This window comes from Camelus dromedarius, chromosome 12 (genome assembly GCF_036321535.1).
Source record: "Camelus dromedarius isolate mCamDro1 chromosome 12, mCamDro1.pat, whole genome shotgun sequence".
NCBI lineage: Eukaryota > Metazoa > Chordata > Mammalia > Artiodactyla > Camelidae > Camelus > Camelus dromedarius.
Window position 1 is genome coordinate 34,933,528 of NC_087447.1, and position 21,039 is coordinate 34,954,566.

Here is a 21,039-nt window from a genome sequence, read left to right on the forward strand (position 1 = left end):
CGACGAGAGAAGAGGTGCAGGTTTGGAACTTTAGTTGTGTCTGTAACAATTTAGTTATATTTTTTAAGGAGATATTGGAAACAAACATGGCCAAACTTTAATATATGCGAAATTGTAGTTGTTGGTATACGTATTCTTACTACATTATCTTCGGGCCGTATGCGTGGTTTATAGACTTCGCTCCAGCATAACCCCATCCTGATTCTGTGTCTTCAAAATCCATGCAGATAGTCAGTCCAACAGACTAACCTTTCAGGTTTTTTTTAAACTTTCATTCTGAATTAATTACAGACAAATAAGGAATTGCAAAAAAAAAGAGTATAGAGAGTCCTGTGTACCCATCCCTGAGCCTCTGCCAATGGTGGCGTTCTACATAAATGAAGTACATTACCAAAACCAAGAAATTGACCTTGGTATGATAAAATTACCTACACTTAGATCAAATTAGATTTCACATGCACTCATTTTTTATGCCTTATATATAATTCTAGGGCTTTTTATCACATATTGTATATTATATAACTACCACCACATTCAAGATATGACGCTGTTTCTTCACCACAAAAGAATTCCCTTCAGCTACTCATTTATAGCCACACCCACTCCGTCCCCCTTCCCAAACCCCTAACAACTACTGATCTGTTCTCTAATCTTGATAACTTTGTCTTTTCAAAAATATTATATAAATGGAATCATACAGCATCCAATCTTCTGATTTTGGATTTTTTCATTGAGCAAAATGTCCTCAAGATCCACCCAAGTTGTCGTATGTATCAACAGTTTGTTGTTGATTTTTTATAATTGCTGAGCAGTATTCCATGGTACGGATGTACTGCATTTGGTTTCACTATTCAGAAGTGGAAGGATATCTAGTTTACTTTCATTTTGGTTATTATAAATAAACCTGCCATGAACATTTGTATACAGGTTTTATGTGAAAATGTTTTCTATTCTCTAGGATAAATGCCAGGAATAGATTTCTGGGTTGTATGGTAAGTGTATGTTCAACTTTTTAGGTAAATGCAAAAGGGTTTTCCAGTGCCGCTGCGCCATTTTACATTCCCACCAACAACATTCGGAAGATCCGGTTTCTCAAATCCTTATCAATATTTGAAACTATCAGTATTTTTATTTTATCCATTCTAAGAAGTGTGTAGTGGTATTGTGGTTTTAATTTGTGTTTGCCTGATGGTGAGGAATGGAAAACATCTTTTCATGTGTTTATTTGCCATCCACGTAAGTATCTTCAGTGAAGTGCTCATCAAGTCTTTTGCCCTGGTTGAATCTGACTACCGCTAACTCCATGCCTGTTGCCAGGCAGCTGAGTATAGCTGGAGAACAACATCCAACCATGCCCAACAGTTTCACTTTCAATGTATGTCCACACACCTCAGGTATCCACTTTGCTCTGCTGAGTGGTTATGTAAGGTTTCCATAATTACCCTCTCTCCAAGGGAAACATTTCACACCATCTCTCTCCTGAAACCTCCTCCTCACTCTTTTATCAGTCTCAGATGATGCTCTGCTGAAAATTTCTCTATGTGCTCACACCAAATCTTCCAGCCAACCTGCCTCTGAGCTCATTTCTCTGTCTTTCCTGTCGTGCCAGGTTCTGCACACTCCTATCCTAAGCCGTCCTCTCCACCTGTGTGCCAGTTCCCATCCCCTCTTCTACACGGAGACACTCTAGAGAATGACTGTCTCTCCCATCTGCATCTTCAATGTTCCTTCTCAGTTGGAGTTTCCCAATACCATACCAACACGTTATTCTATCTCCTGGCTTAAAGACCACCCAGCTTTACATTTTCCTCCATCCACAGCCTGATTTCTCCACTTTCCTTTATAGCAAATCTCTTTTCTCTCTCAATCTATTTCTCTGTCTCACGCCTCCTCCTCCTCTTCTTCCTCCTCCTTCCTCAACTCCCTCTGTCTCTCTCTCATCTTTTTACATCTCTAGCTCCTCCTCTTGGCTATGTCATTAAATTTATTTTCCTTGCTTTAAAATTTTATTTTTGAAATAGCAATACATTCATAGGTTAAAAAAATGTTTAATGCATATATTGAAAAAGATCATTCCGTTCCAGGCCCTTGGGCATCTATGCCTTCTCTGCAAAGACAAATACAATTATTATGGTTATTACTTTTTTTAATCTTTCCTGAGAAATTTAATGCTAAACAAGTGTATATAGATTAATTTTTATGAGGATTAGTGTATATAACACATATATTATATATTATACATGTAATATATGTATATATGTGTATAATACATGGAGTTATTCTTCCTCACACATGTCTATATTGTTCTGTGCTGTCTTTTTCTAAACCTGATATATCTTGGAGGGCCTTCCAAGCAGATTTGTTGCTCTTTTTATACAGCTATAAATACAGCATAGTATGCAGTACCATTGTACGGATGAAATAATTTACACAGTATTGATGGCCATTTTGGCTATTACCAATCTTTTTTATTGCCATTAATTCTACATTTATTAACTTTGTATATGTGTCTCTTGCATATGCACAAATATATCTCTAGGATAAATTTCTAGATGAGGAATTACAGGTAGAAAAACTATGACACTTTATATATGTTTTTATATGTTGCAAATTGCTGGGGGCTCTTTCAATCTTCACTCCCACCAGAAATGTGTGTGGGTACCTTGTCCCACCCCATCTCCCGCACAGTACGCTGCTAAACTATTGGGTCTTTTATATTTCAATGAGTAAAATGTAACGCTGTATGGTTTTAATTTGCATGTCTCTTATTATACGTTTGGTTTCTCATCTTTCTGTATGTTTAAGAGTCATTTTTATTTTCTAGAAATTGTGAATTTGTAACCTATAGTCATTTTCTTATGGCTGATTGGATTTAGAATTATCATTTTATGGGAACTTTTACAAGTAGGAGGAATTAGTTCTTTGTCTTGGATATGAGTTTCCAGTATTTTCCCAACTTGCTACTTATCTTTTGATTATGATGGTTCATGCCATGCCAAAAATTTTCATTCTATTCTTGTCTTTATTAATCCTTTCTTTAATGTCTTCTGAATTTTGTGCTGTACTTTGAAAAATCTTCCCCACTTTGAGTTAAAAAGAATTTTCATAAGGTTTATCCAGGTACTATTGTATTGTCATTATTCAAAGCATTTAGTATAATTGGATTTATCCTAACATCATACACACAGTATGTTTTCAACTTTATTTTATTTTAGATGACTATCAGTTGCCCCAATCCCATTCATTGAATAGCTCATGTTTTACCCACTACTTTAACTTACACCCTTTGTGATATAGTAAATTTCCATATGTATTCATGTCTAATTCTGAGACTTAGAGAGAGCTGGGCAGCCTGAGGCAACATGTCTTCAGCTTCCTACTTGTAAAGTGGGGGAGGGTCGGCCCGGGGTGGGGTGGGACAATGGTCCCATCCTGGATCTACTGACTGGGAAGCTGAGGGGCCTGGAAACTGAGCCTTTAATAAGCAACCCTTCCCTCGGTGTCCACCTGAGTGAGGGCAGAGGGCCCACCTGAGTGCTGGCAGGCGGGCACGATCTCAACGGAACAAGTGGCAGAAGTACCATCTGGGCTGCCCGTGTGGCATCTGCCACCAGCCCTTAAAGGACTGAATTTTTTTAATGCCAACCTTAAATTCTACACCCTTTGAAAATATTTTTCAAGGAAGAAGGTAAAATAAAGACTTTTTCAAACAATTGAAAGCTGAAATAGTTCATTGTCAATAGATTTGCACTACAAAACACACTAGCCAGAGTTCATACAAGAGATCGACGACACTGAATGGAAATTTTGATGTCAAAAGAGGAAGAGCACTAGAAATGGTAAAAATGACAGTAAATGTAAGAGACATGATTTTTAAATTTTAATCACTTTTAAATTAATCAATGTAAGTATCGTATTAACAGATTAAAGGAGTTTGTGTGTTTATATGTACTTTAAACATATAAATACAGTAAGAATATAACATCTAAATCTGATAAAGGCCACTTATGCAAAATCTACAGCTAACATTATACTTTCGTGGTGATATACTGAATGAATTTTTACTTCTAATTTTGGGGATAAGACAAGAGTATCCACTCTCATGACTTTTATTCAACAATGTTTTGGAGATCCTAGCCAGTGAAATAAGAGGAAAAAAATAAATAGCATACTAATGGACAGAAAGAAGTTCTCTTTATTACAGACAATGTGATTCTTTAGGTAGAAAGCCTTAATGGAAACAGCATGAAGGTTTCCGTTTTCATAACCACTCTACTCTCGTTTGCCATAGACTTACTCTCTCAGCTCCTCCTTCTGCAAGGTCTGAGGTTCAGCAAATGTATGTAAGCAATTACTGCATTTGTCCCACAACTGGATGACAGCTGCAGTCACAGCACGGGGAGGCCTCTTCTTCCCCCCTGCAGGTCTCTGAGGGCTTCCATGAGCAGAGGGCAGAACAGCCCAGAACCCTGTTCTCATTATAAATTTTCACCAGCATAACCATCATGAGAGAGATATGGTCATTTGTTTCAATCCTGCTCCCCTAGGAGGACAACTTGGAACTGCCCAAAAGTCACGGCCACAACAGTCCTTACAACAGGACTGATGTGTGCAGATTCAACCCAGACTGAAGAATGAGTATCTATCCACGAGTAGCAACTAGCACCCAAGACCCTTCACCTTTATGGTCTCTGTTCCATCACCCGGGGAGCCACACAGTCCCTCAGATTGCTGGCTGGGAAGACTTCCACCATTTTAAATACACAGGTCCACAGTTGAAACCCTTGAAGCTACATATGATCACATATGAAAGATCACATTTGTCTTGATGGCAGCTTTGTGAGACCCTGAGCAGAGAACCCAGCTAAGACATGCCTTGACTCCTGCCCCATGCAAACTGTGAGACAATAAATATGTGCCTCTTTAAGCCTCTAAATTCATGGCAATTTTTTATGGAGCAATAGGTAAACTAATTGAACAGATAACTAGATATGTGAGTCTGGAATTAAGATGTTCCAGTAGGGATATAAATTCGGAAACAATCAGTATATAGGTCACATATGTACTGGTTATTATGCATTTGCCCCCATCTCAACCTACTTTCCACCCTTCTCTGCCTTCCTCTGTGCCCCTGGAGGCTACCTTCTATTGACTACAACACATGGGCTTCTTTGGTTCAGCCAAAGGAAGGAGATCAGAAAGCAGGAGAGGGAGGTCACAATATTTCTTCCCCTGTTCTCTCCCAGCTCTGGGTAGTGCACCCTTAGACTTGGCTAACAGTGGCCCCAGCTGGACCAGCTGTGTCATCTGACCCTGCATCCCCTACTCCTACCGCATGGGGTTGGCCTTAGTAAGAACAGTGAGAGTAGTTAGTATCTGTAAATCTCGAACTCCCAGTGTATCCCTCCCTACCCCTTTACCCCCTGTTAATCATAAGTTTGTTTTTCTATATCTGTGAGAGTCTGTTTCTGTTTTGTAAATAAGTTCATTTGTGTCTTTTTTTTTAGATTCCACATGTGAGTGATATTGTATGGTACTTCTTTCTGGCTTACTTTACTTAGAAAGACGATCTCCAAGTAAAGGACATTCTTGAGGAAACTTGAATGGGGTTTTGGGGAGACAGTATGAAAAATTTCTTTGTACTAGTCTGGCAACTTGCCTGTAAGTCTAAAACTGTTACAAAATTAAAACTTTTTAAAAAAAACTATATTTTAATTTTTTTTAAAGAATGGCCGAGTCCCCCCGGGGAAGTGCCCTGAAATACCACAGTAAGTGTGTAGAGTAGTGATTCCTCCAGTCCTTCCTCAAAGTATTTGGGTAACTGCCAGTATTTGGGTAACTCTCATATCAATGTTCGAGTAAAAAGAAGTACTTAGAGGGCTGTTATTTAGAGTCTCAGCTGACACAGAAACCCAGGAACCCAAAGCACCATCATTGTCCCCTGTTTGAGAAGTGACAGATGAAGGCCAAGGGAAAAATGGAGTCCTGGGCCAAGTCCATCTCACAGAGAACCCACTGCGTCCACAGACCAACTGGCAGCCATCTCCCCAGCTCTTAAATATATCATTGGAATGGTCTTACCCAGCAGTTAGCAAAGCCCATATTGGTTCCTTGACCTATGGAGTACAAGCTACAGTAGCATGAAAGATCCAGTGGAGGTCCCTGGAACTATACCCTCTTCTAGACAAAATAATAAATAAAAACAACATTGCATTCCTGGGGGAATAGCAGAGATTGGAACTACCCTCAAAGATTTAAATGATGCAGGGGTCATTATCTCGACCGTATGTCATTTGTTTCACTAGTCTGACCCTTGGAAGAAGTAAATGAATATGGCAGATGGCAGTGGACTACTGACATCTACTGAGCAGTAGTACCAAGTGCAGCTGCCGTTCTTGATTTGGCATCTTTACTAGAACATAGTAACACAGCCCCTGGTACACGGTGCTGCTTTTGATCTGGCAAATGCATTGCTTTTAATATCCATCAGGAAGGAGGATTGGAAGGAGTTTGCTTCAGGTGGGATGGGCAAGAGTATACAATAATTATGCTCTCTGTCACAAAATATTCTAAAGAAACATCTGGACATTCCAGAAGATATTGTATTGGTCCACTGTACTGATGACATCATATGAATGTGACCTGATAACCAGGAATGGCAAGTACTCTACAAATCCAGGAGATAAATATTGTAAAAATTCAGGGGCCCACTTGCCCCATCTGTGAAGTTTTTAGGGGTTCAGTGGCCTGAGGGTCTAGGTCCTTCCACCATGTCAAGCCACCTAGACCAGCAGAAATGCTCAGCAGAGGTGAAGAGACTCTCTAATGGGTGGTAGAGAAGGGAGGTGAAATGTGTCAGCAGCAGCCTGGGGGTAGCTGCCGAACTAGGGGCTGTAACTCAACCCATTCCTCTCTTGTAACTCTCACTGCCAACTGTGGCCATCCAGAACCCCGGAGAAGCTGAGACAAGATGGAGTGAAGTCAATCTGAGATGCAAGTGGATCTAAGCGGTGTGAGAGGTAGCTTAGGGCAAATGCTACTGGTGCCCCTGAGGTCACCTTTTCCAGTTTGGTACACTTATCCCCCAGCTGCCAACTGAATTCCTGCTAAGAGCTCTCCAAATGCCACCCAAAAACTGTCCTTGGGTGACTGGAGCCACCTCACCATTTACATTACCCTCAACCCAGGCTGCCTGAAGCCAATGACTGCCCAGTGTGTGGGGGTGTATAGAAGCCTGGTTTCCTTAACTCATGGTAGGACAAGCTCTGCGGAGCAATCTGCACTTCCGAGCTCCCTGCAAGATCATGCTGAGGCTAGACTTCGCTGAAATCATATTCTTCCCCTTCCCTGCCTGGCTTGCCTCATTCCCTCGCAGGTTTCTCCTGAGAGCACGCCTCAACAAATCATGTGCACGTGATTCCCCATGTTGGATTCTGCTTCTAGAGAACCTGACCTGAATTTACGAAAGTGATTTCAGGTTTAATGTGAATGCAAAATTTAAACAAAGCTTAATTTTAAGTAATGACAAATGCAATTTCAAAGCCATCTACTAGACCAGTGGTTCCCAGGCCTGCGATTGAAATCACATGGTGAATTTCTTAAAATGCCATTTCTAGGTCCTATCCTAGACCTCCTTAATCAAAACTCCAAAAGTGTGACCTAGGAGTCTTCATTTTTTTAAATTCTCCTGGTATTTCAGCCTGTCAAGATTTTGGAACTGACTGGTTTAGACAACTCATTTGTATTGGATGGTTCCTATATACCTCTGTATGAACTTGTGGAATGTACAGGATAAAACTTTGTGATCCTTCCCAATACTCCATGTCTGTGCTTCAGCTAACGATTCATTACAAACCAATATCCCTTAATTGAAAAAAAAAGTGACCTTAATTATAAATCGGTCTTAGTATGATTATTCATTAAAAATATAATTTAATACAATATTTGACATAGACATTTCTGATTATGGCACACGTTTGACTACACTTTATGAATGGTAATCTTTTTAGTATGTAGGTTGTCTATAGTATATGTTATATGTGTTACCATATTAGTTGGTATAGACTAGGTAATGCTGTGGCAACAAACACCACCAAAATCTCAGTGACATAACCCAGTAAAAGTGTATTTCCTTTTCACACAAAGTCCATAGCATGTCTGGGCACCCCTTCAGAACAGTTGTCCCCCTGGCCTACTGTTCAGCAGTGCAAGAAGTTTCCATCTCAAGGCACCTCAATCTCAACACGAGACTTGGAGTTCCCTGTTGCTAGAAAGACTCACAATGGAAATTAAATGCAGTGGCCTTGCGGCAAACTTGACCATTTCCTCTGATCACATGGGTCACCACTTATTGGCCAGAGTTAGTCATATGATCCTACAATAAGTGCAAGAGCCACGGAAGGATAATCCCCAAGGAAGGCAAACCCAGCTGTATGCCCAGCAGGAGAGGAGAACTGCATACTAGGAAAACTAGCAATCTCTACAACAGTTATTTACAAAACATGGAAAATTCATGAAAGTGAAAAAGAAACAATTGTACGTGTGTGTGTTCCACCACTGCTATTGGGTGCTGGTGTATTTCCTCTGAAGCATTGAAAATACAAGTTCTTTTGAATAATTTTTTTTTTTACAATTACGCATTCTCACTGTAGAATATTTTTAAATACATCAATGTATACTGAAAAAAATTTTAAATTTTTGCAATCTTAGCTCCAAAAGGTAATCACACATGATTTTTAATCAAAATTAGAATCACACTATTTATACTAATTTATAATATGTTTGTTTTCCTTATCAATACATACAAATTAAATTTTCAATTACTATTCTGAAGATCATTGATTATGATTTCAAGAGACACTCCTTTCTGGGTCTCAGTTACTTCATCCCTAAAATGAGGATGTTAGAAGAGATCATCTCCAAGATGCCTTTCCACTCTGGTGACTTGGGAATATACGCAACTCCTGATGCCTGTACATGGTCCTCTTTCTCTGTCCTCTCTTCCCATCCACAAGCTACCCACAGGGTGAAGACCTTGAATCAGCCTCTCCACTTTCAGGACACAGAGCAACTTCTAGTGGTAGGGCTCCTGTCTGTCAGGTTGAGGTCCAGAGGCCTCAATTGCTCTCACTCTCATATACAAAATCTCCTTAGGGCCTTGAGTCCCTGGCCAAAATCTGTTACAAATGTTTGCCACACCAGACTACCATTACTTGGAACTGATGAATCTTAGAATCTCTGGTTGGAAGATAACATTGGGGGTTATTTCTAATAAAATGTAAGCTCATAAAAGAAGGACTTTGTTTTGTTCACAGCTTGTACATCCTGTCTTTTAGGAAGTTTCTGGGATATAGTAGGTACTCAATAAATATTTGATCATTTGAATCAGTGAATCTAACCTTATCCCTACCCTTTTCTAACATTCCCAAGAAGGATACCGGCAACATCTGCTTCTACGTCTCCAACAACAGAGAGCTGACTATCTTCTGGAATAAGCATTTCCACTGTTGCACTGAGAGACAGGTGTGACTGGAGGATGGCGGTATTGAACTCAGTATGCACTCGCCCCAATATGCAAAGTCAAGAACTGAAGGGCAGGAAGGTGGACATGCCAAGTGGGCAAAAGCTGGCTCTGAGAGTGGAAATACAAGCTTCACAGACATAATTGTCCCATTTGTAGACTGTATATTACTTTACAGGACATACGTGTCCATTTTTCTAATCCTGACTTGAAGGTTAGGCAGACGCAGGATTTAAGTTCTGTATTTGTTGAATGGCTAGCTCTCTGCGATTTTTACATAGGGCACCAGGGGGCGCACTTGTCGCTTAAATCGTCACAATCATCCCTGCGACTGGAGACCTGCAGTCTGCGGGCTATATTGGACTTGAAAAATACCTAATCAGAGACATTTAGGTCCTGGTACTGGCCCTTTCTACAATAAAGGAATGATGCCAAAAGTAAGATTTCTTAGCAAGGCAGATACCCAGGGCACATCACATCTACTGAGGATAGACAGAAATCCTTATTTTACCATTGACTAAATTAGCCAGAGGAGAGAAAGCCAAGGATCTATAGTTGAATATCATGGCTTTAAGGTGAAGGGGTCCCAGAGCCTTGCTGACCTGGAAAGAGAGTCGCAGAGACCTTACCTGCTGATGCTACCTTATTCTCTAAATCTCGTCAGTCTCCTTCTAAAATATTCGGGCTGGAAGGAACTACAAGAGAATCCAAGCATTTCCTTCAACCTTATGTTTTACAGATGGGGAAACTTGGGCCCAGAGAAAAATAAATTACTTGCCCAAGGTCAAATGACAATAGAGAGGTAGAACCAGAATTAAAACCCAGGAGGTCACTTCACTGAGCATTTAATAATTTGGCTAGTGGGGGTGGTCTTAAGAAATTAACCTTTGTATTCAGGGCAACCTAAACTCTACTGGTGACTACGATTGGTCTTTGTAGAAGGGGTTATTGATTATGACATCTTTGCTCAAAAGAAAGAGAGAGAGAGAGAGAATGAAGGAGGGAGGGAGGGAGGGAAGAAAAGGGAAGGCAGGAAGGGAGACAAGAGTTTTCTGATGGCCTTGTCTCCAGGCAGCCTCTGTAACTACGATCCTTTCCTAGCAACTGCAGCAACGCTGCATTGTTTGAAGTACTCATCATTTTTCCAAAATCAAAAGATGAAGGATAAACTCCCAAAATGAAAGGCATTTTTCTTCCAAGGGCTTAGATAAATCATCATTCAAGGACAAAAGTGTCAAGGGTGAGCAATCCCTCAAAAACCACCTGCAGAACAATTAAGCATTGTCAATAGCACAACTCACTTCCAAAGTGCAGACTTGGAGAGCCTCGGAAACCAGAGCTAGAAAGGACCTTGGAATCATTGTATTCAAATACCTCACTTCACAAATGAGGACTGTGTGGTTCACAGAGGGTAAGCGATGGGGTCAAAACTCAAATGCTTACAGAGACCAGGAAATGAAGCAAGCTGGGGTCAGATAAAAGATATTTTAGAGAGGTCACAGGAAATACATGACTTTCCCCTTTAAGAAAAACAACTGAGCAAGCATCTTGATAAATGGCAAATAACACATGCCCTCAGTTATGGGGGAAGAGTGGAGACTGTGGAAAACTGGACATGCCCTGCCTCAAGGGAGCAATTGCTACCCAGATCCATTGGTCACTGTCATGTAGGCATGAGAGCCTGAAGTTACCAGATATTCTGTGGATGGATTTGTACTTGAAATGTCCTAATTTCTTTTTAATGATGGCAACTAATTTGAATTAGTTGTAGGCCAAACAGAGCCCTTCTGGAGACTGGATTGAGCTGCAGGTTTCCAGCGTGTACCCTCTGAACCAGGGTACTGTGGGTGGTAGGGAAGGGGCCTTCTGGGAAGCTCAGGATCTGGTTTTAGCTCAACAACTTTGCTCTGGCCTCTGCTTCCTCATCTGAAATGAGAGGGAGAATCTCTAAAGTTTGATCTGACAAACTGGGTTTCTGCGTGTTCTTACAGATTGAGATTCTAAATTAGCAAGGCACTGTGGGTAGGGCATTGGATCTGGAGGCAAAAGTTTTGCAAACTCCTGTATCTCTCCACGTCCCTGTCCCACTGGAACTTCCAACACCACTTGTCCTAAACAGAGCGTGTCATCCCCTCTCCCAACCAGAATGCCCCTCAGCTAGTCTTTACCCACAGTACATGGCACCACTCTTCACCTAGTTATCCAAGTCCAAACCTTGCCCTCATCTTAAACCACCCCCCACCCTCATCCAATTAGCAAGTCCTGTCAATTCCACTTCTTTCTCTTCTCCATTCACTTCCTTCCATCTCCAGTGCCATCATCCTAATCCAGGCAACCATGATTTTTTGCCTGAACCACTGCATCAGCCTTCTAACTATCTCCCTACCTTTATTCCTATGAATGAATGAATGAATGAATGAATGACTAGATGAGTCCAAAGACTCTGCCACTTACTAGCTGTGTGACTCTAGACCATGTGCACTCACTTTCTCCACCTGAAAAAATGCCTGTCCTTACAGCTTGCCATGGGGAGCAAATTAGACAATAGGTATGAATGAGCTTTGGAATCTATAAAAACAGAATCTAGACATTAGTTGCTAACAAACCTACTCTGTGCTTCAGTTTCCTAGCTCAGTGCCTACCTCAGTACCTGCACCATAGCCTTAAAGTATAAGTTAAATTACTTAATATATGTAGCATGCTTTGAATAGTACCTGGCACCTTGTAAATATTAAATGAATCAGTATTGCTACCATCACAGCAATGATGACAATGATGACTGATCTTTATAACCCTCTGAGGTGCCACGCATAATGGATATTTTTGGCTGCTCTTTTGGTAACAAACCTCTGATATCCTTTTGGAGGAACTCTCCGAAGTCTGGCTGGGACTGTCAATCAAGGTGTGCCCTCCCCTAGTCAGTGGGGTGAGCCCACAACCAGAACTCAGCCAGTTGGACTCACTCTCCCAGGACTTCGATGGCAGGAAAGAAGGAAGAGAACTTAGGTGCTCATGCATCCTTCCAGTGACACCTGGAGGTGGCTGTGGAGATGTTCTCAATGCTGAAAACTTCTGGAGCTTCCTGAACCCACCTTTCCAAGCATGTTTCTTCAGTCTTCCCTTCCAAGAGCTTCCCCATGGCCTTCCAATAAATTCCCCTTTGCTTAGGTTAGCCAATGGTCACTTCTGTGACTTGCTGCCAGAGACCCCTGGCCGTGCACTGCTCCGGGGTCAGGAAACCGGTCAGCAATTAACTCACTGTGTGACCTCAGGCAAGGCATTTCTCCTCCCTGAACCTCAGAATACTCCTCCTGAAGGGGGCCCTTGACCGGGCTGGTTGTGCCCAACCCTGGCCAATTAGCAGAATCATTTGGGGAAATTTCCTTAAGACTGAGCCTCACCTCCATCCCACTGAGCCAGATTTTTCCTCTGGGGGGAGCCTGAGAATCCATATTTTTTTAACATTTCCCCCAAATGATTCTGAGACACAGCCAGTGTGGAGAGCACGGGGCTACACAGCCTCTGAGGGCCCTCTGAGAGAGAAGGGCTGGGGTTCTCGATGCTTCTGTGCTGCAGCTACCGTCTCAGACACGCTCAGTTCAAGTCCAGGGCTCATCACTCTCCCCGCTGAGAAACCTCCTGTAGCTTCCCAGCACTTGAGAATAAAACCCAGACTCCTCCCACAGGCTTCAAGACCCCCAGCAGCCCGACTCTGGCCAGCCTCTCCCACCTCATCTCTCACGGTGGCCTTTCAGCCCTGCCCAGAAGAGAGAGTTCTGCCTGGGGAAGCTTGTCCCCTTCTCTGCTCAGCTGGTTCCTCTTATAACTCAAGTGCTGGTTCAAATGTTATCTCCTCTGAGAGGCCTTCCCTGAGCACTCCCCAACAAAAGTGTCTCCTCTCCACCTACACTCCCCACCACCCCACTCTCTTCTTTTCCTTGATTGTGCTTACTACTGTCTGAAATTATCCTTTTATTCATTGTTTTAACCCAGTTCATTGGCAGTGTATCCCACCAGAATTTAAATCCCAAGAGAGCAGAGAAACCGTCTTGTTGTCTAGCATGTACCCAGCTTCTAGAACAGTGGCTAACTCTGAGTAGGTGCTCAGTAAGTCTGCTTTACAGGAGCCCAGAGCAGTGGCCACGGGAGACATAAATTCTGACTCCCACCCTTCCTGAGACAAGTGTTTCTGATGTTTCTTCCTGGGATTGGCAGCCAGGTGCCCTTGGCCTTCACCTTGAGCTGATGGGCTGGTGTATATGGCTCCTAAAGGTTTGATCTGGATCTGTGGCCAGCTCCTAAGCAAGCTCACATCACACCCTCACCCGAACACACCCCAGCAATTGGTCTCAGCTCCAGCTCTCCTCTGATAAACCTCGCTAATGTCCTTGGCTTTTCACTCTTTGGGCTTGTAGCCAAGAAATATGACTCTGGAGGTGAGCTCTTAGGAACACAAGGATATCCTCCCTTTAAATCAATTGTTTCACACAAAAGTTCTGTTTTTCCTTTTCCCATCTCCATCCCCATAGCCATCTGCTCTGAAACCCAAATCCTTGGGAATGGTACTCGGACACTTTTCCTAGACCCCTAAAAGGATTACCTTTGCTGATTTAGGTGTGGAGAGAGTGTCCAGCTTTCACTAAGAGACCCCACCCAGGTCAGCCTCATGAATCCCATTTCTGCATTTGCTGTAACAATGACACTGAGGTCACTGGGACCCTAAGGGTCTACCGTCAGAATCAGACTTGCTCTGAGAGCTAAGTGCTAGAACTGCCTCAATTTCATCATGGAAAAGAGTACAGAAAAAGAAAGAAAAGGAGAAAAGAAAGCAGGAGGGAAGGGAAAGAAAATATGAGATAGCAAAAAAAAAAAAAAAAGAAAAATGACCTGCTTTGCCACTTTACATATATCGTCTGTCCTTCCTCTCTAAAATTGTCATTCAAGTGTTCAACAAAAATGTATCGAGTACCTGCTATATACCAGGCATTTTCCGCGACCCTCAGGATCCATCAGTGATTGAACCAGACAAGGACGCCTGCCCATGAGGATGTTGTATTCTAGTGGAAGAAGACAGACAGTGAACATATTAAATAAAGTATCCAACTTGTAGTTCATAAATAAATGTATTAATACAGAATATATTATAGAATCTCATGTGTTATATAAAGTATGTGGTGTGTAATATAATATTTAAAATATATAACATAATTTATAAATTATCCGATATGTTGGAAGGTAAAACGTGTGACCATAAAAGCAAAGACAAAGAGAGACCAGGACTACCGAAGGGGGCAGGAAGAGGCAGGCTCCAGTATCAATTAAAGATTGTGGTCAGGGTGGGCCTCACTGAGAAAGTGATGAAGACTTGAAGGATATGAGAGCATTAGTTCCAAGTAACTTGCTGTTTCCCTTCCTTCTTTTTATCATTTTTATTTATTTATTTTTTTTAACATTTTTTATTGAGTTATAGTCATTTTACAATGTGTCAAATTGTGTAGAGCACAATTTTTCAGTTCTACATGAACACATGTATATTCATTGTCACATTTTTTTTCGCTATGAGCCTTCCTTCTTTTTTGGAGGGGATTTTTACATGCACACAGGCACACACCCTCACCATGGTCTTGCTGGCAGCCAAGATGGTGAGGTAGGAGGCCATGCAAAACCAATCTAATAGCTAATTACTAATCAATACATTAACTGACTTTTACTTTTTAATTTAATTTTTTACTGAAGTATAATCAGTTTACAATGCTGTATCAATTTCTCATGTACACCATAATGTTTCAATCATACATATACATACATATATTTGTTTTCATATTCTTTTTCATTATAAGTTACTACAAGATATTGAATATAGTTTGCTGTGCTATACAAGACAAGAAGAATCTTGTCTATCTATTTTATATATAGTAGTTAGTATCTGCAAATCTTGAACTCCCAATTTATCCCTTCCCACCCCCTTTCCCCTAGTAAACATAAGTTTGTTTCCTATGTCTGAGTTTGTTTCTGTTTTGATAAAAGAAGTTCATTTGTGACTTTTTTTTTTAAGATTCTACTTATGAGTGATATCTTATGGTATTTTTCTTTCTTTCTCTGTCTTACTTCACTTAGAATGATGATCTCCAGGTCCATCCAGGTCGCTGCAAGTGGCATTATTTTATTCTTTTTATGGCTGAGTAGTATTCCATCATATAAATATACCACAACTTCCTTATCCAGTCATCTGTCAATGGATATTTAGGTTACTTCCATGTCTTGGCTATTATAGATACTGCTGCTATGAACACTGGGGTTTATCTTTTTGAATTAGAGCTCCCTCCAGATACATGCCCAGGAGTGGGATTGCTGGATCATAATGTAAGTCTGTTTTTAGTTTTTTGAGGAATCTTCATACTGTTTTCCATAATGGCTGCACCAAACTACAATCCCATCAGCAATGTAGGAGGGTTCCCTTTCCTCCACACCCTCTCCAGCATTTATTGTTCGTGGACTTTTGAATGATGGCCATTCTGATCGGCGTAAGGTGATAACTTATTATAGTTTTGATTTGCATTTCTCTGATAATTAGCAGTATTGAGCATTTTTTTATGTACCTATTGGCCATTTGTATGTCTTCACTGGATAATTGCTTATTTAGGTTTTCTGCCCATTTTTTGATTGGGTTGTTTGTTTTTTTATTATTAAGTTGTATGAGCTGTTTATATATTCTGGAAATTAAGCCCTTGTCAGTCACATCATTTGCAAATATTTTCTCCCATTCCATAGATTGTCTTTTTGTTTTGCTTATGGTTTCCTTTGCTGTACAAAAGCTTATAAAGGTAATTAGGCCCCACTTATTGATTTTTGCTTTTATTTCTATTGCTTGGGTAGATTGCCCTAGGAGAACATTGCTGAGACTTATGTCAGAAAATGTTTTGCCTGTGTTTTCTTCTAAGACGTTTATAGTGCCTTGTTTTATGTTTAAGTCTTTAAGCCATTTTGAGTTTATTTTTGTGTATGGTGTGAGGGAGTGTTCTAATTTCACTGATTTACATGCAGCTGTCCAGTTTTCCCAAGACCACTTGTTGAAGAGACTGTCTTTTCTCCATTGTATATTCTTGCTTCCTTTGTCAAAGATTAATTGACTGTAAATCTGTGGGTTTATTTCTGGGCTCTATATTCTGTTCCATTGATCCATATGTTTTTGGCATGTTTTTGTGCCAAAATCATGCTGTTTTGATTGCAGCTCTGTAGTATTGTCTTAAGTCTGGGAGGGTAATACTTCCATCTTCATTCTTTTTCTTCAGTATTGCTTTGGCAATTCTGGATCTTTTGTGATTCCATATAAACCTTAGGATTATTTGTTCTAGTTCTGCAAAAAATGTCCTGGGTAATTTGACAGAGATTGCATTAAATCTGTAGATTGCTTTGGGTAGTATGGCCATTTTAAAAATAATAATTCTTCCAATCCAAGAACATGGGATATCTTTCCATTTCTTTAAGTCATCTTCAATTTCCTTAATCAGTGTTTTGTAGTTCTCTGTGTATAAATCTTTCACCTCCTTGGTCAGATTTATTTTTAAGTATTTTTATTTTTTTGGATACAATTTTAAAAGAGATTGTTTCTTTACTTTCCTTTTCTGATACTTCATTGTTAGTGTAAAGAAATGCAACTGATTTCTATATGTTAATCTTGTATCCTGCTACCTTGCCAAATTATCAGCTCTAGTAGTTTCTGTGTGAAGCCTTTAGGGTTTCCTATATATAGTATCACATCATCCACATATAGTGACAGTTTTACCTCTTCTCTTCCAACTTGGATCCCTTTTTCTTGTCTGATTGCTATGGCTAGGACTTCCAACACTATGTTGAATAGAAGTGGTGAGAGTGGGCATCCTTGTCTTGTTCCAGATTTTAGCAGGAAGGCTTTCAGCTTTTCACCAGTGAGTGTTAAGCTGGCTGTGCGTTTGTCATAAACAGCTTTTAGTATGTTGAGATACATTTCCTCTAAACCCACTTCAGTAAGAGTTTTTATCATAAGTGGATGTTGAATTTTACAGATGCTTTTTCTGAATCTATTGAGGTGATCATGTGATTTTTGTCCTTTCTTTTGTTTATGTGGTTCCCTTCCATTTTGATATCCAAGAAAATCAAAACTGAACCTGAGGCTCAAGTGCAGTACTCTAGAGGCCCCTGTGGTCTTTTGTCCCTTGGACAGGTGGGACAGGACAGTGCTTGAGGGCCTCAGTTCCAAAATCAAACTAGAGTTAAAGACTGGCTCTACCACTTACTAGCTATGTGACCTTGGGCATTGTATTTAAGCTGAGCCTCAGCTCCCTATACCCCAAAACAAAGAAAATAATTGCACCTACCTCACAGGACTTTTTAAAGGAGTAAATGAAATAACGTACACAAATTCCTTTGCATGCAGCAAGAACCCAATAAACATCAGCTGTTATTATTAAGCCCTGGTCTTGTCTCTCAAAGTTTATTTACATTCTTCTTTGTCCTGATTCTCTATCCTTATTGAGATTTTAACATTGTTTTATGGTTTCTTCTCCTGTGGTAAGCAATCTGAAATCCTTTGTGGATTGGGGTGGGTTATAAATAAGTAAGTAAATAAATAAAAATCTGGCTAGGGGAACATTTTCACTGAAGCAAAACATTTCATTACTGATAGAATGAACCACAAGTGAGGTCAAAAGCAAGAAATATTGACTCTAACAGTCCATCAAAAACCACCAGCAAGACACTCTCTGATTACTCAGACCATCTTTCTCTCTCCCAAAACCCTCTTTCTCCCTCCATCAAGAGAGGGTAAATGAGTCACACAAAATGACTCAAGAAGCCTAAATCCTCCTAAACTCACAACTGCTTCATTGCCATGGGCCTCACAGAACTCTCCTTCTTTCCCGTCAGAGACAAGAAAGGAAATGGATGGGGTCACTTTCCATGGTGAAGGGGTTAGGGAAGAGGGGTGCTCGCTGAGTACAAAGAGTCAGATGTAGGTTGGAATCTCATTACTGCCATTAATTAGTGAGCACTGGAGCCACAGGGAAGGCCCTGGACGTCTCTGTGCCTCAGTTCCCTTGTGGGTAATAACAGAACCTCCCTTTTAAGGTGCTTGTGAAGATGAAAGGAGAGAGTACACAGAAGCAATATGGATAGCTTATTTGTAAAGCCCTCAGTGTTAGACTTTCTTTCCTTAACTGCACCCCAGGGCAACACTCAATGGACTAGGGGAAGCGGGAACACTTAAGAGGGTGTACAGGGCAGAAACGGAGTGAGAAGACGAGTTTAGGTATATCCTCATGTGATAGAAACTCCCTACAAGAAGCAAAGGAGAAAGAAAATTTTTGACCCCCTACTATTTTGAGGTATTCTGTCTCACTCCTTCCTTGCCACAACCCTTTGAGATGGGCATTGTTATTCACACCTGACCTCTGGGGCTGGGCTATGAACCCAGAGCACACAGGCAGGAATGCTTAGGAGGCAGCTCCGGACTTCTGAAGTTGACTTTATGAAGGGTAACCGCTAGCCTCTACCATAGGGCATCAAAGGCACCACTGACAGAAATCTGCAAGGTCCCGCCCCTCCTGGAGTGCCATGCCTCTGTGACTCCCACGCTGGCTTCAGCAAGAATCTGAGTCAGGGTGACCTTGCCGAGGCTCCCTCACCTCATCAGCCACGAGGGTCTCTGTGCTATGAGCTTGGGCTTTGGAATTAACTAGATCCTAACTGGAAACACACACCCCTCACATATTTACTGTAGGACCTTAAGTAAGTCACTTACTCTTTCTGGTTTCTCTTCTGAAACTGTGATATCAAAATGCCTGCCTCGCAAAGCAGCCATGAAGATTAAATAGTGCATTGAAAGCATACAAGACAGTGCCCAGCACCTACTAAATGTTCATTTATGGTAGCTGATACTGTCACACTGACACCGTCTGGGGAAAATCAGCTCTATGCTGAATGACAGAGATGACGCTTTCAGGTGGGGAGAGTGGGCCCTTGAGCACTGACTGACATGTCTACCCAAGCTTTCAGACAGACCAAGCACCATGGCCTGGTTATCTGGCATTTGATCCTTCTCCTTGTCCCACAGGAAACTACTTATGGATAACAAGACCCAGCTGGGCTCTGTGCCCCTCCTAGGGAAAAAAAAAGATAATCAAGGCTCAGCCCAGAGCTGCCCATTCACTGCCCTGTGTCCAAAACATGTACTGATGGTGCCTTCTGTGCTGGTAACTGGAGAGAGAGAAGACACACAGCCCTACCCCAGGACTTCATGGCACACTTGGGTGAAAAGACAACAAACTGCTATTACAGTAAACAGAAAGGAATGAGGTCTGAGCATCCTTGGGAATATGATAGAAGGCTCCATGGAGAAGGAGGAATTTGAACTGGAACTTTAAAATTAGGTGAGACATGGGGAGATGGCATTCCAGGCTGAAAGCACAGCATGAACAAAGTCTAGAAACGAGAAAACACAGGATTTAAAGAACAGAATAGTGTGGTAAAGCTGGAGAACCAGGATGCCAGAGGACTAAGGTGAGAGCTCAAGTGAAGGGCCAGTGAGCCTTCAGAGCAGGGAAAACAAAATAAAGGTCATGACTACCATGGAGAAAATGAGGGGAGTTGGCCTGCATTTAAAATAGGGTGGAACTTCTAGAGGCAGGTGCCAGGATGATGGAGTAGAGACTCACAGCTCGCTCTCTCCCACAAATACACCAAGAATTACATCTACAAACCCACTGAATTGCACAGAACACCTACTGAAATGTGGCAGAGTGTCTCTTGCTTCGAAACACAGGAAGATTCTCACAAAATCCAGTGAGAGGAAAAAAGAAAAAAATCGGAGCAAGACCAGTCCTGCAGGGAGGGAGCAGAAAAGGAAGAAAGGCACCCTCACGCTGGGACACCCCCTCTCCAGCCAGGAAGTCAGAGGGGACAGAAGCAGAGCTTCTGAGGCTTGAGGGGAGAGCGGCAGCCGCTTGGCAGACAGAACTAAGATAAATGGGCATGGAGGGCCCTTGCGATCCCCAGCCCTAGACGCGAGCCAGGAGGGACAAGTCGGGACTGGCTGCTGGAGATCGGTGAGGAGCCCAGGGAGGCGGCTGGGCCCACTGCACAGAGGCAGCCTCAGGGGACTGGAGGGCGGTGTGAGCTCTGGCTGGGGGTGTGTGCGGAACAGAACAGCCTAGGACCCTCATAAAAAAGCACCACTGCTGGTGTGTGTGGGGTGGAGGGGTGCAGCACAGCAGTGTCATAGCCCCTGTCTCCACTTGGCTCTGTTGTTGGCATGTTCTCGTGAAAAGAGAGGTGGGGCTTGGTCATAACCATTGCTGTTGCAGAGGCTGGGCTGAAAGCTGAATCCATATCCAGCGGCCCTGCAACTTCACAGGCAGAACTGAGATTTGTTTACAGCCCCAGGCAGAGAGGGTGGATTTGCTCTCTCTGGACCCTTTGTGGACCCACGCCTCTGGGATGAACAGGCAGTGAGTGGAGTTCTGGTGCACAATGGGGGCGAGTAC

At 41.8% G+C, this 21,039-nt stretch overlaps 1 long non-coding RNA gene across 1 annotated transcript in view; it reads right to left on the minus strand.

Annotated features, from left to right (window-relative positions):
• The window catches only part of LOC116155355 (uncharacterized), a 50,574-nt gene that overhangs the window by 26,067 nt on the left and 3,468 nt on the right, over nt 1-21,039 (minus strand). The window contains exon 2 of the long non-coding RNA XR_010383382.1: nt 14,490-14,577. This is a non-coding gene — a long non-coding RNA (uncharacterized LOC116155355). The remainder of the gene's footprint in view (nt 1-14,489; nt 14,578-21,039) is intronic.